At 38.9% G+C, this 15324-nt stretch overlaps 1 protein-coding gene and 1 long non-coding RNA gene across 2 annotated transcripts in view; one reads left to right on the forward strand and one right to left on the reverse strand.

Moving 5' to 3' along the window:
* Positions 1-7748: 7748 nt before the first annotated feature.
* On the reverse strand, positions 7749-10463 carry LOC308194313. The gene is made up of 3 exons (XR_013950431.1): positions 10326-10463; positions 9694-9829; positions 7749-9291 (listed from the first exon to the last, which is right to left on the reverse strand). It is a non-coding gene; the product is annotated as an uncharacterized lncRNA (long non-coding RNA).
* Positions 10464-10583: 120 nt separating this feature from the next.
* Positions 10584-15324, forward strand: part of ARAP2 (ArfGAP with RhoGAP domain, ankyrin repeat and PH domain 2) — a 128618-nt gene continuing 123877 nt past the window's right edge. Inside the window, 1 exon segment of the mRNA XM_080590063.1 lies at positions 10584-10725. The gene's annotated coding sequence lies outside the window, so the exon portion shown is untranslated.

Consider the following 15324-nt stretch of genomic DNA (forward strand, 5'->3'; position numbering starts at 1 on the left):
CTTTCATGTACAAGAAGTGAAAAATCTAATCTTCTCACTCAATTTTTTGAGGATGTGTAAGGAAAATATACGAAGGGGAACAAAAATACTTTATTATGTATTTACTATATATTATTGCATACACCACTTTCTTGGTGTGCTTCTATATTACTCCTCTAACCATAGTATAGTAGGATTCGTCCACTCTGGATCTTTTCCAGTACACGTATTTGCTTAGAATACATCAGACTATCTAAATCAATTAGCATATGTGAGTTTAGAAAAGAAAAAAAAAATAAAAAGGAAAAAAAAAGTTAGTTTGAATAATGGTCAGATAAGATCTGGTTTTTATTTATTTATTTTTTTAAAGTAAATTTTGTGTGTGAAATAGCTAATAATAAATGGCCCCTTACCAGAATATGACTATTCATCAGATGTTGCAGAGATTTCTAGAAGCTACTACTACAACACATTTTTATAAACTTGAGTTTAGAAGATATGACAGGAACTGATCTATATTCATGTTCTTTGCCATAAGCAAACTGTTTTGATGAGTTAAAGAATTAAATATGTAACTCCTGCTTCAGTTAATCCATGCTATCTCTATAAATTTTCTATGCATTTTTGAAAGGGAAGATTAGTTAGTTTAGAAAAGACATTTATCTAAATTGCATTCAATAGGAGATGAGAAACTATTTTGAGTTTTTAATGTGTAGTTTAAGAAACAATACCAATCCTTTGAGATAAAAATTTATATCGATCTTCTCTGAACTTGAGTGAAACGTTCAAAAAGCTTCTGTAAAAATATGAAGTACTGCATGGTATAATTGTCTGTCATACAGCGGTCTGTATAAGAATTTAAACAGTATAAGAATAAATAAGTATAAGTATAATAAATAAGTATAATAAGTATTATATAAGTAAATAAGTATATAAGTAAATAAGTATAATAAATAAGTATAAGTATAAGAATTTCAACAGTAGTGAAGAGCATATATAGTTAGATTGTTTGATGGTCTGTTTGAAGGTGTTTAAGTTCAGCTATTTATATAGCAGAAACATAGTTTCAGTCAAACAAAAATAGGTCTCTATTAGAATTTCAATTGTGCTAACCATGGTGCTAACTATGATCTATGCCTATGGTCACTGAAAGCCTGTTTGTGGTATCTTACTAATAATTTACCATTTTCTCCTTACTTGAAGAATGATGAAAAATTATGTATCTGGAATTTATTAGTTATCTTTGATGCTGTTTAATGGATAGTATTACAACTTAAGGCTTGTGTTTATGTACTGAACTGGCAGGTATTGAGCAATATAAATATATTTGAGAACAATTAGACTTCTATTACTTGGCACAAGGTCTTGCCCAAAGCAATCCAATCTGGTCGTAGCAATAAGGGCCCTACAAGCCTTTGTGGCCCAGACCAGCCTCACCGGGTGAGATCAGCTGATAGCTGGGCCATGTCTGAAGCTTTCTGAGCATGCTGAAAATGTTACTGAAATGAGTAAAATAGCCCCAGCCTCACTGGAAGTTCCTGAAAAAAAAAATAATAATAAAATCTTTTAGCTGAAAAAGAATCAAGCTCTTAGGGGTAAGATGAAGACACAGTTGTGTTTACCATTACATGTGGATAGTGTTACAACAGACTCACAGAGAAAGAGACGTGTGGGTGTCCTCCTGCAACCCCATTGTCAAAACAGGGCCCTGTGCCGGGGTGGGTAATATAAAGGGCAGAAAATTCAAACAATCATGAGACAATGTGCAAGAAGTAAGTGCAAGAAATATTGTGGTAGATGTAAAATTGTTTCTAAATTGTGTATTTTCAGCTCTTGGGTTCTTTATTATTTGCATTTTGTGAAAGAACCAGTAACAAGAGAGCTGTGCACTCAACCTGAGAGCTTAGTTCTCCATTGAATTTTGCTATTTTGAAGAGTGATACTACTCTTTAGCAAATCTACATCAGCAAGATAGAAATATAGTAGAAAATTGGCTCCATGCTGGACTTTGTTTTAAAACAATTTATATACCTTAGTTACTTTCACTTTTAACTATACTCTTTTAACTGTTCGAAGAGTCCTTAAAAGAGCTTTCACATCCATTTTAAATAATGGCCTTGGATGTATGAGGAGAAACATATACAATTTAGAAAAATAGGGATCAAAGTATAGAGTTAAATACAGTTATTATTGTTTAGCAGATGCACATACATGTTCTTTTCAGAGTACCTTAACAATGTTGCATAGCTGATAACAAAGTGGACTTTGCTCTGCTAGGAAAAGAGATTAGAGTGTGTGATGCAGACAAAGTAAATTCTATCTTTATATTCTGTGTATAATACAAAGTTCAGTACGTAACAATAGATGGATTTTGCTGCGTTTATTGATCTTTTCATACTTGAAAATATGTATAAAGGTTTATTTTTTCTTTTTCCTGTCTTTCGTATTCTAAGGCCCAAGTGAGAAGATAATTACAATGTGAGAGAAACAAAGATGGTGCCATAGAAGTACTGTGCCATAGGAATTATATTATTTGCTCTTGTGGGTGGTCCATTTAGCACTATACCATAATGACCAGTGCTGGATGCTTTGAAGGAAGTCATAATCACATTGGAATATGTAATTACAGAAAAAAAGTATGATTAGAAAGCTATATCTCTCCTAGTGCTGTCCCAGTACTTGATGTTTAGTCATCATGCCAGTGATTCAGTGTGCATGAGCCTAATGGTATGAAAGGCAAAGCTCCAGCGTGTAGTAGGTAGGAAAGTCTGAGCCTGTGCTAAATGATGCTGTGGGCTCTGAATTTGCCTTTACATTTATGTTAGCTTCTGTGGAGGTTTCAAGTAAACAATGTAGAGAAAGCCATCCTTAGCTATGCTTGGGTAGAGTTAACATGCAGAACATGGGATCATGTTCTAGAACATGCTAACTATGCCAAACCGTGCATAGGCATGGTCGTAGGTTAGCTTTGTGATATGGAAATCAGAACAAAACAATCATATATTCTTTTTGCAATGTCTTTTAGATTAATTGTTGATAACTGTTGATCAGTAGTTTGAATAATATGCCGTGGTAACAAATACTGTCTATTTACAGACCAAAGACAAATAGGTTTGTTGTGGTTTACTCTGGAAGGCACCACACAGCCATTCACTCACTCCTTGCCCATAGGATGGGGGAGAGAGCTGCAAAAGGTAAAACTGTAAATGGGTTAACATAAGGACAGTTTAGAAAGGAGGAAAGGAGGAAAAAAAAATATTAATGTAAACAAGAAAAGCAATTGATGCACAATGCAATTGTTCACTACCTGCTGACCGATGATGCCCAGTAGGAACGGCCTCCCCAGCCAACTCCCCCCAGTTTTATTGTACAGCATGAGGCCACATGGTATGAAATGTCCCTTCGGCCAGTTTGGGTCAGCTGTCCTGGTTCCATCCCCCCCACCTTCTTGTGCACTCCCAGCCTCCACGCTGGCAGGGCAACGTGAGAAGCTGAAAAGCTCTTGGCTCTGTGTAAGAACTGCTCTGCAACAGCTAAACCATTGGTGTTTCATTGTAAATCAAAAACACAGCATCATACCAGCTACTGTGAGAAGAATTAACTCTCCCAGCAAAACCAGGACAAGATTGCAGACTGGGACTCAGCATTATGAGTCCTCACCATCTTTGGTGACTTCTGAGTGGAAAGAGGAACTTTTATTCCATCTAATTTGTCCTTTAGTACTTGAACATAGACCTACAAAATCTGAGAAGAATGAAGGGGAAGATAAAAATAGCAATATATAACTCTGAGTTGCAAGAGGAACTTCTATTCCATCTAATCTGTCCTTCAGTACTTGAAAAATCTAAGAATGAAAGGGAAGATAAAAATAGCAATACATACTTCTCAAATCCATACACTATATTGTCTTATTTGCATTCTTCTACAGGAGATAATCTTGACTTAGCTGGAAACGTACTCTGCCTGGAATCCAGCATGAACTGTAATATGCATTTCCTGTACCTCAGTTTTGTGAAAGAAATACAAACTGCTTTTACTGATGATTCACTTACAATGGACAATTTCTTCAAAGTGCAAGACAAGTGAGTTTAGATGGCAGATGAGAAGAAAAAGTGGCCTTTCCCTAGCTATAGAATGAAATAGTCTAATCAGTTCTCATTACATCTTTTTTTGTGCTCACATAGACCTTTGGTGTACTGTAGAAATGGCAATGAATGGTTTTAGTGCATTAATTTAAACTAGAATTTTCTTTATTTTTGAATGTATTTCCTTTTCATTTTGCTCTGTGCACAAGAACTGATAAGGCCTCCAGAATTCTAAGCATTCGTAAGCAAGGGGTAAGTTTTGTACTGCAGTAGCTGAGCAGAATATGTAATTTGATTTCCATAACAGTGTGCATAAAGCAAAAAGATTTAGTCAAGGTTTTGATCTTGTATAGCTCTTTTATTTGTGCATACAAAACTGAATTATCTTAAATCCAGCCTTTGTGTGATACGTTGGCTTTCCACTTATTTCATAAGGAAAGTACAAGATTACCAGCGTCTCTGAGGGGCCAGAAGCGTGATTAACTGTTTACCTGGAGAAGCTCATAATTTCCACAGCCTCTTTGCTGTTTGTCTCATTTTATAAGATCAAGTAATAACTTGATTATAACCTTTGGGAAAAATTAATTCTTGAAAGAAAAATGCATTTTGATGTGATCAGCAATAATATTTTGCAGTTATTAAACATGATTGATGTTGTTTTAATGTTAATATTTAATTATATAAGAAAAACTGTAGTTGTTTCTATCCAATATTGAGGTGACACTTATTTAATTGCAATTTTAATTAAATTTTAGAAAGGGAAAGATCATAGAAACATGACATGAAACTGTTGTTTTCACTTGATGCTGTTTCTTTTCCTAATGACAAAGTCTTAGTCTTAGTTAATACTGCTCTCCTCAACAATGGAGTTAAGCCCTCATTGCTCCCTTGATACCCTTGGTACAATGCAGTCCTTAAAAGAAGTATGAAATTTTCTGAGCATACGAAGGTGAAAAAGTAGCGAGGTCAATCCGGATGTAAGTGGCTTAGTGTGACCTATTTCAGCAGAGCTCATTTATAAGCTATTTGATTGAGATTACCAACCCAAACCATTCTGTGATTCTTAAATAGCAACCTAATTCAAGATTTTAGGCAGAATACTTATGCCATCCTTTGTTTGCCTGAAACAACTGGGGTTTGGTCTCACAGTTTTGCGTAACATTTTTCACAGTAGAGTGATCAAAGCAATGGGAGCAACATCTCGGACCAGTCACTGCTGCAACACAACCTCTCCAGCATGCTGTGAGTAGTACTCCCCATCTTGGCTTGGCTACTTTTAGCATTTTGTGTTTGAGCTTGTCACTCAATTTGTTATTTAGGAAAGAGACTGAAAGTCAAAGGACTTTAACTACCTAAAGCCCATTTCACATAATGTCCTGATACTTCTCAGCCTTCTAACTTAACCTAGTAACTTCACAGGAAATTATTCTTGCGCAGATGGGGTATCTTCATTAAGAGTTTTCTATTAAAGTATTATTTATACATACAGTGAACCTCCAGTTTAGTCTCTTTAATAGCATCAGAATCCTGGAAGTGAGCCAACTATCATGAAGTGTGTGTGGGGGGGGTTGTCTGTTTATTTGTTTGTTTGTCTGGGAGGAAAGAGAAAACATAAGAGATACAATGTGTTTCACCAGACCTAAATAAAAATGTGAAATTATACTGAAGTATATGCAATTTTAACTGTGATTGTACTTTGGAAAGTTTTTCTCTAAAAATAGTTCTGTGATGTCTAGTATGCTTCATTACTTTCCATGCCAAATTTGTGCAAGCAACAAGTAAAATAAAAGCGGGAAGGAGGTATTTGAAAGAGTGACCTTTAAAACTAACAGGATCTTTAAATGTGTCATATGTGGTTTCTGTAGAATGCGAGCAAACCAGTGCTGTGTAGATAAAACCTCATGATTCATTACAATTCAGTCAACAGCACAAAAGTTGAATATGGGAGAAGTTAGCGCTCTGATGTGTAGGAAAGTTTCTCAGAGGGATTCATTTTCAAATAAATTTAAGAATGCTCCATTAGATTTTTCAAAGATGACAGGAAGTTATGTCAAGGTAACAAGATCCCGTAAATGAGAACAATAGCAAAGAAATAAAAAGAACTTACCACATGCTTTGAAGCTGCATTTGTATTCAAAAGCCACTAGAAAACTGTTAAATATAAATGAGAGACAGAAGTGGCAGGATGAGGTCCCACACCGAACACAGGCACTCTGAAAACAAAGTGTTGAAGCTGCCCCTGCAGCTTTTCTAGTGAGAGATGTCTTGGAGAAACCCTAAGTGACAACTAGAGTGAGAGATTGATGTCAGGTATTTTTTAAATTTGACTTTTTTTTATATGTCTTTCATTTGAAGCAAGAGCTTAACCCTCTTGCTTTGCTAGAATAAATCTGCTGTTTTCATTTTCAGGCTTGTGAACTCAGGTGAGTCTTATACATAGAAGATGATTTTACTTCCCCGTAAGCAATGAATTTAAATAAAGCAGTACTGCAGGCAAAATTCTCAGGTTGCCTGCAGATTGAAGCACATAAAAATGTATGTGAAAGTGGGGGTCACCAACCCACGGGGCAGTATCTGCAAATTTGGGTGCTGGCTTAAGAGCTGCGACATAGAGGGTGTTAGTCCAGGGAAGTGCTGTAGGGTGTGCTTTCGCCAAAGGCAGTGGGTGGACCTTCCAGAAATCTCACACTGTAGCAAGGATGTATTTTGAATTGCCATCTTTGCAGACTCCCATTGAGAGAGGTCAAATTCAATATTTCTGACTAACTCCTCGCCACAATACGAGAGGTGCTTTTGGAGCAAACCTAATTACTGTTTTTGTTATTCTCAGAGTATTTCAGTTGATCCAAATAGCTTCTTACCTTTAGGGGACTTTGCGTGTGCACTCGAGTGCGATATACAATACATGAGACAGAAAATTAGTTCTAACATAACTGTCACCTGCATTGGTGAGGGAAAGAAAAAAAAATCAGTATGCTGTAAAACTAGTCAGTAAACAGTATTGTTCCACTGGTGTTATGTCATTAGTTTCAAAAGCAGCATTATCAATATCAGAACAACTTAAAGGGACTACTGCATGAGTCCATCGGTAGTTTTAAGAAAACAGTGACTGCATAAAGGTCAAATGTAAATGAAATAAGATGTCTAAAACCACAATGACTATGTTTTCACACCTGTGAGGAATAACATCAACTAGTTTATAAATTGATAGTCTGAAAATACAAATGTGTCATATGATGTATCTATGATGCTGCTTGGAAATCAGATTGACTATTACACAGTTACATTTGAAAAATGTGGTATGTGTTGAACTAGTTTATAGGTCTAAGTTGAAATGCAGGTTGGTGTCCAGCGAGACATACAAAAGTTAAAAGTTATAATGCACTGAACAATTGGACAATATAAATCCCAAAGCCACAGAAACAGTTGAGAACAGATACAAAAACTGGACCTAGATTTCTCAAAACCTGCGCTCATTCTTAACTACAGTCCTATCATTTTTTTTTTCTGAGTCTTTACAGGTTTTTTTTTGTCTTATCCTGTGTGAAATGTTACCTCACGCTAGAGCTCTGCTTTTGATAATTACAGCGCATGATTTAATTTCCAAGGTTAGTTTTCATGATATTTTATTAACAATAGTATAACAATAGTACTGAATTTCCAGTCATAAAAGAGCTGGTTGGCATTCATCTGCTGGTTGTTTGAGATGTAGGTAACATTTAATTTCTTATAATGCTTAAAAGCTCCAAAAACCAAATATGTTTAATCTTCTCAACACCTTGAGGGACTGGTGGATGAGTTTTATTACTTCTGCTTTAAAGGTAATGAGACTGAAAAGATTACAGAAGACCAAGTTTAGAAAGTAATTCTTTGTGTCTTGTTCAGCCTGTACTCAATGGGAGTATGTGCTGTTTTTACAGCAGAGTTAAATAATCTTATAAAAAGTCACAAACTCAGTTTTTCTGTATATTTTTAGATAGCTGCCAAACCTCAAGTACAGTATCAGAGCTACTTGTACACAATCAATAAAAGAAGCCCTAGTTATCTCAGCAGCTTGCTGTTTGTGCAGTTAGAGTACTTAAATTCAAAATACATGGCAAACAGAACTGATCAGTTTTAAAGATAGACAGATCCAAAAATGACAATATCTGGAAAACTGGAAAATGGCTGACGAGTTTGAATTAGTTGCATTACCAGCTTGATGAACAATATTGAAGCAAATATATACTTTAATTTATGACAGACCACACAGATGGAGTGTGGAAGTCTGGGGTTGATTCATATTCTACGGATGAACTCCTGTACAATTTAGATGATATTCCATCTTCAGTTAAACACAGACTTACTTGGTTATTCTTATGGACTGATCATATTAAAAATAATCAGGTGAATCTCTATTGCTGGAAAACAAAATTATCTTGAAGGTTTATGTAATCATAATTCTGAATGGGAAAGCAAACTTAATGTGTTCACTATGAATGACCTTCTTGTATGGCCATATGTATTTTAGGATATGAAAGGCACTAATAACTTCTAAAGGGCATAGCAAAAGTATTGCAACTTCCACTTAAAATGAATTTCTAAACCAAAACTTTATCTTCACCTACTTAAAAAACATTACCGACCTAAAAAATTTTCATGATAGCAACACAGAAATTCATAGGCCAAGGAAATTATCAGATAATAAAATCTCTGCAGTTGTTAAACCTGTCAACAGATTTACAAAACTCAAGAATATCAACAAGCCTTAGAATAGTACTGTGCTTTATATCTGAATTACATCAGAATTAAGAAGTTGTGGTTTCCTTTTAGATATGCGAAGGGTTATTTAGTTAGTTAGTTTTTGTTTTGCTTTACCACAATGGTAGAAAGCTGACATTTCGTGCTCCATTACAGAGAGCTGTATGCCATAGATAAACCAGAGACTTGAGAACTTTCTTAGAATCTGAATCCCCCTCCAACAACAAAAATCTCAGATCTTGTGTTCTCATCTAGTGATCAAGAAAAGAAAAGTGGCTAGTTCTGGTTGAAACACAGAGTGTCAGGGTGCAGAGCGCCATGTTATGCTTTGAGGGAAGACGCTATTAATGCATAAATGTAAATATGCTGAGGACAGCCTCTTTTAGTGAGTTCTGTATGAGAGTGAAAGCTGTTTTAAAAACCGAGGGGCCTGTCATCTGTAGTCTCTGCTGCTCGTCCACTTACATGGACAAATCACATGGGTCTCCTGGAAGAGAAGGAGAGGTGGGCTTTATAGAAGGACTTGGACTTTCTTGACAGAGAAGAGTTCAAGGGTATGAATCAACTGCCATACCTAAAAACTTGCAGGAAAGAGAAATTCAGCCTAATGAAGCTAATTCAGCTAATGAAGTGGATACTTGCATGGCAAGGTAAGCCTTGCAAAGAAGGCAAGTCTTTTGTTGTTTACAAGATATGAATCTTTCAAATATTTTAAATTTCTGTGGTTAAAATTCCTTTTCTAAGTCAGCATTCATTGGCATTCTTACTGTTCTGAAAGGAAGCTAGGCTTAGCTCGGGATCTTAGGCAAATCTGTGATCGGATGAGTCTGTGAGCCCTTAGATTACAATCCAGAAAGGCTATGGCCAAAAAGGGTGTTTGTGTACCTACCTGGGTCAGATCTGTGCAGCAACTCGGTTTGGAAACATGGGTCCATGTGCAAATGATTGGGAATGACATTGAGCCAGGCTCAGCAAAATGATTAATAGAAAGTCAGTCAAGAAAATAATGAATTTCTTTAGGTCACCTAGAAAAAGCAAAAACAAAAGTTTGCACTCGTGTAGGGCTTTTTTACCTTAAAATTTGCTTGTGTAATACAAGTTTGGGAGATTAAATTAACTGCATTTTTTAGTAGACTGGTATTTAGACATTTAATAGCTAGGGTGCGCAGCAGGATTTTCAGAAGTGCTTGGGCACGGGTGGGATTGGCTCTGTAATGCTGAACTTCACTCCTTCCACTTGTTTCAGCGGGGAACTGGAGAATGAAAAAGTTGCTTACGTTCGAAGTTGTGATCTGAAACCTCATTTTACTACCATGGCACTCTTCAGCCTCTGACGGTCTTTAACAGCCTCGGTGTAAGTCAGGCTATGTAGTAAGGCTGTATTTAGCATGCAATAAGCAATCTTTGCAGCAGCCAGAAGAACGCAGGTTTACTCGCTCCCAAGGAGGGCTTTATTGGCCTGTTTTTCGGGGTAGACCTCGGCTATTTCAGCAGAGGCTCCCGGGGCATCCCCAGCCTCACCTCGAGGAGCTCAGGGTCCACACGGTGCGAGGGGGGCGGCCGCCGGAGCGCGTCAGAGCACTTTTCGGTCTCGTTTTGTGTAATAAAAAGCGACTTTCAGCAGCGCGTCAGCACCTCACGGGTGCGGGCGAGTTCCTAGAAGCGGGGCAAGTGACACGCGTTACTTAAAGCTTCCTAATTTCATCCAGCCAAGCGAGGCGGGAGGGCGCTGCGCCCTTCGCGGGGCTCCGCTGGGGGGCAGCGGGGAGCCCGGGGGGAGCCCCGCGGCCATCTCGCCCTACGCCCCGGGGGAGGAAAGGAGGACCCCGGGGTCGTGCTCCGGGGCCGTGCTGTGGGGCAGGCAGCCCTCCCCGAGCCCCCGGCCGGGCTCCTGAGGCAGCACGCCGCCCCGCCAGCCCAGGTGCGGCCGCCTCCGGAGGGAGGGAAGGGGAGGGAAGGAAGCGGAGCGCCGCGGGCGCGGCTCGCCGGGGAGCAGCGCGGGGGTGGGGTGGGGTGTGGAGGCAGGCAGGAAGGAAGGAGAAAACGAGCGAGCAGGGGGAGAGGAGGGAGCCCAAGCGGCCAGCAGGCCCTCTCCTCCTTCCCCTCCGCGGCTGCTCGTCGCCAGGAGGTAAGCCAGCCGCCGAGGGGCGCAAGGCGGGGAGCGCTCGGCTCGGCTCGGCTCGACCCGGCCTGCTCTCGCTGAGCGACCCGGCCTGCTCGGGAGGCTCCCCGGGGTGGGCCGGCGGTGCCGCGGTAACGGGGGTGCCGCCGGAGGGTGCCGGGGCGGATGCGGGAGCTGGAGCCTGGGGGGCAGGTCGGCAGGTAGCGTGCGTTTCCCCGCCTGCGTGCTTCTCGGCTTAACCGTTTTAACGGTCCGTAAGTAAATGCCAGCCGAGGTAGGGCGCTTTGCGGTGTGTTTATTTACTCCGAGTACTTTCTGTGAAGTTAGGCACGGGCTTCTCGTTAAGCTGCCTGCGAGTTTTACCGGACGGTGCGTGAAGCTCGCTGTGGCGGAGTGTAACAGCGCTGGGATGCCCTTACTGATCGGAGAGGCAGAGCCGGGACGTGGCACCCCCGTGTTGCCGCAGCAACTCGCCGCAGTGCGCCCGGCCGGTGCCGCCCCGCTGCGCGCCGCGCTCCCGACGCCGCGAGTTGCTCCACAGGAATTTCTGGCGGCGTGAGCCTCCGCTCCCAGGCGGCGAAGGTGGCTGAGCTTTCCTCTGAAACAGAAGCCTTCCGAAATAAAAAAATAAAATAAAGTAAAATAATAATAATAAAAAAAAAAAAGAACGAGGAAACTATTTGAGCGGAGGATGTGCTCGAAGGTATTTCGTAATCGTGTTGAACTAAGTCACTTCGCTGCTTTTGGGCAAGGAACTGTGCTGGTTGCCATTGGTTACCTTGCTCTGTGTTGACCCAAATGCTAATTCAATAAGTGACACCTTTAAAATGGTCACTTCAGAGGATTTTTTTTTTTTTTTGAGCAAGCTAAAAAGAAAGATCTGTAATGATCTACAGCGCTTCCTAAGCCTGCTAATCTTGCCAGTTTGTATGCAGTCAAGCCCAGTGGGAGGGTGAAACTGACCACCAACAGATGTAAGGCTGCTCCTTGGTAAATCTTAGAGTAGTTGTTTTAATTTATTTATTTTTTCCCCCACATTTATTTGGAACTTAGTGTAGCATGTGGTTTAGCAGAAGTTGGGAGCAAGCCTGAACTTCCTTGTATTTGTTGAACTCATCACTGGAAGTGTGACTGGCTTGCTGTGCGCTTCAGAAGATTTCTTTAGGCGGGTATCAGTAGTTTTCTTTAAAAGGAAGAAGAAAGTCTCATTTGAATGTTGAGTAATGAGAAACACTCATTTGAGTACTTCTATATTCAGCTATATCCTTCTGTTTGTGCATTTCGTTAAAAGTTGGCTGGCTTGCTTCAACATAGATTGGTTTATCTGCACACATCTTCCAATCAGTGATGTCTCGCAGATTTCCCCAACTTGAAAATCATGGAATGGAGGCCGTATCAAGTGGCACAGTTTTTTAAAATGTTAGGTACAAGAACATATCCTCCATGTGAGGAAGCGTCCTGAAAATTATATATTTTTTTTCCATGCCAATATTGTTGTGTTTCCTTGGGGCTATATAGCTGCTCTTTTCTGCAAAACAGAAAGAACTGGTATGCTACTCCGAGTCCTTCTACCCCATGTCTAAGTCCCTTCTGCAAGAGGAGAAAAGGAAGGATGGGAAAATCATTTTGAAACGAGTTTGAGAAACATCGTCATCTGGGGAAGAAAGTTGGATGATCCCATGTAAGGCTTATGATGTGCAAAACAAATGGCAACTTATCACATGCCAAAAGCATATTTTCTTAGAAGAGAAGCCCAGATGGATTCCCTTGTATTGCTTTTTACACATAGCAATTTGGACACCGTACACATATTTCTGTAAAATTGAATAGTCAAGTGTCTTCCAAGATGCTCTATTTCATATAGCATTCTTCCCACTTCTGTGAATGTGTTGAATGAATGGCTTTTGTCTGTGTGACTCTACATCAGAGGATGTGACAGTGCACTTAGAATCAGTTTTATTTAAGAAAGAAAAAAATGAGGGAAGCTTGATTATTTTTTTAATGCTTATTTCTGTCTAATGCTATGGGACAAACTATTTTGCCCTGCTACTGAGAGTAAAAGCTTTGTTTTGCAGGATGTATGTGAACTAACCTTTAAGACTTCTTTCTACTTAAATTTCTGAAGTGGTACAATTACTGACGTGAAAGTCAATGTACAAACAGGTATATATCATTTATATATGATCACTGCATCGTCATATGTAATATTGTACAAACTGTGTGAATTATTCTACGGTTAAAGTTGCAGAGTTTTATTGATACTCATTTATTTTAAATAGTTTACTATTTTGGATAAGGTGGTCCTTGAGTTCTATTTTTCTGTACACTTCTTGAGCTTAAGACTGTAGTAAGGATAAAACATTACAACGTAAGACATGATGTAGTATTTATCTTCTAGCCTGTGTTACAAATATTCACTGATTGTGTGTATCATAGAATCATATTTACCTAGTTGTGTTTTATTTAAAGCGTCATCCGAGCATTCAAACCAAAATAAGCAAAACCCTCAGATCCACAAATACCAGTAAGTTTCACAATCAGTATTTGTATATCATTTACTGAGTTGTGTAGGTGGGTCAGATCTATAGCATGTCTTTAGAAGTGCTTCAACTACAGCAACTGTTAGCAACTATTGAAACAAAAAATGGCTTTGGCTTCAGCTCCCAGCATTGCTGGCATTTTGTGGTCAAAACATCGTCTTAGTGAGCAGTTTCTTCCTTTCTTGGTCTGCTGTGTATTATGCTGGAAAATATGCAACAAAAAGAAATTATGTTCTTCGTTCTGTGCTTGATAATCCTGTGCATAGTGTTGTGGTTCATACAGAGATGGGTTAGGATCCAAATAACCGATAATACATGGCTATTGGAGTTCCTGAAGTAGCAGAATGGAGGTTTTCCAGATTAAGGTGTTGGCAAAGCTGTTGCATGTAGAAAAAACAATATTTAGATATGGAAGAGTGTGTGTCAGTAAATAGAAGCTACTTACTTAAGTGCCTTTTTTGTTACTGTAGGAGGTGGAGAGATTGGGAGAATGATACTGTTTGAAAATAAACGCTAACACCTCAGGGTTAAGACCCTATATAGCACCACAAAACCCCAAGGAAGTTCTGGAAACAGCAGAGATAAAGTATTCCAAAATTGAAGTTGAAATTGGTTAACTGATAGGCTAACACTGGAGGTGGTTTTTCGTATGTGAGTGTGTGTACTTTTTTTTTTGTAATGGGTACATGAAGCAGTGCCTGCTTGATATTTTTTGCTCCCATTAGTTATTTCTGTAGTAATTAGAAAAACTAAGGAAAAAAGATTCAACTTAACACAATATGTATTTATATATGTATTTTGGTGGGATTTAGAGATAGCTGAGGGGCAATGCTATTGAATTATATCTTTTGAGAAAGGGGGGCTTAGGTTTTTAAAGAAATGATGAGTGTTTAGATAGGTGCTCAGGTTGAGGAAGGACAAAGTTAAATCTAATTCCTATTCTAAAAGTTGATTGTTAATCGGTTTAGCTCAATCCAGGCCTCTTTGAATTTAAATGACTTAAGAATCTTTCAGTGAGTTAACTCCCGAACAGACTTCATCTCTCGAGAGGCTGGTATGTGGCCTATGGAGTTCTCTCTCCAAAAATCTCTAATTGAATGCCTTTCATATTGAAGGTGGTAAGTCACTGCTTGGCAGACTTGCAAGCAGTGATCAAAGCTATAAAAATGCATCACAAAAAATGAAGCTGAATATATTGGCAAGAATCTAAAGAGTTCTTGTAAATAATGGAACTTTTGTGATAAATGTGCTGATTTGTATGTCTTCCAGAAGAGTGTGGGTTTATTCAACTTCTTTTTCTCCTTACTGTGCCATACATACACACGCATATATGATGTAAGTGCAAAGTTTTTTCCTGTTTTCGATTAGTTCTTTCTGAAAGTGGGAGTAATAAAGGTAGTTACAAAACTGCAAGAGGAAACTTCTAGTGATTAAACTAGTTATTTCATAGTAATATTAGAGTACAATTACTCATAGCAGTGATAACAATTGTGCTCCATTGATTACGTGATTTTAAATTTATATTTGTTTGTATGTGTCTGGGGAATGAGGCAGGGCATGAAGATTTATTTATGACTGCTTGGCTGAATAATGATTTACTTATTCAAAAGGCATTAGGGAAATTGTATAGGAACACATTTTATCCTTTATTGGAGCAACTGATATAGTACAAAAGCAGTCAATCTTTCATGCTTCAGTTCTACGTCATAAGTAGTGCCCTTTTAGTTAGCAGATACCTTGAAGAATAAGGTGTACCTTAATATCTGCTACCTTGGGTGTATGCTGGGCTTGTGAATCCTTTTCTTTCAGGCTGCTGTTTAGGTCCTACACTGTCCTACCGAAGCTGTTCTTTCTCTTC

Source organism: Anser brachyrhynchus (genome assembly GCF_964034855.1).
Source record: "Anser brachyrhynchus genome assembly, chromosome: 4".
Taxonomy (NCBI): Eukaryota; Metazoa; Chordata; class Aves; order Anseriformes; family Anatidae; genus Anser; species Anser brachyrhynchus.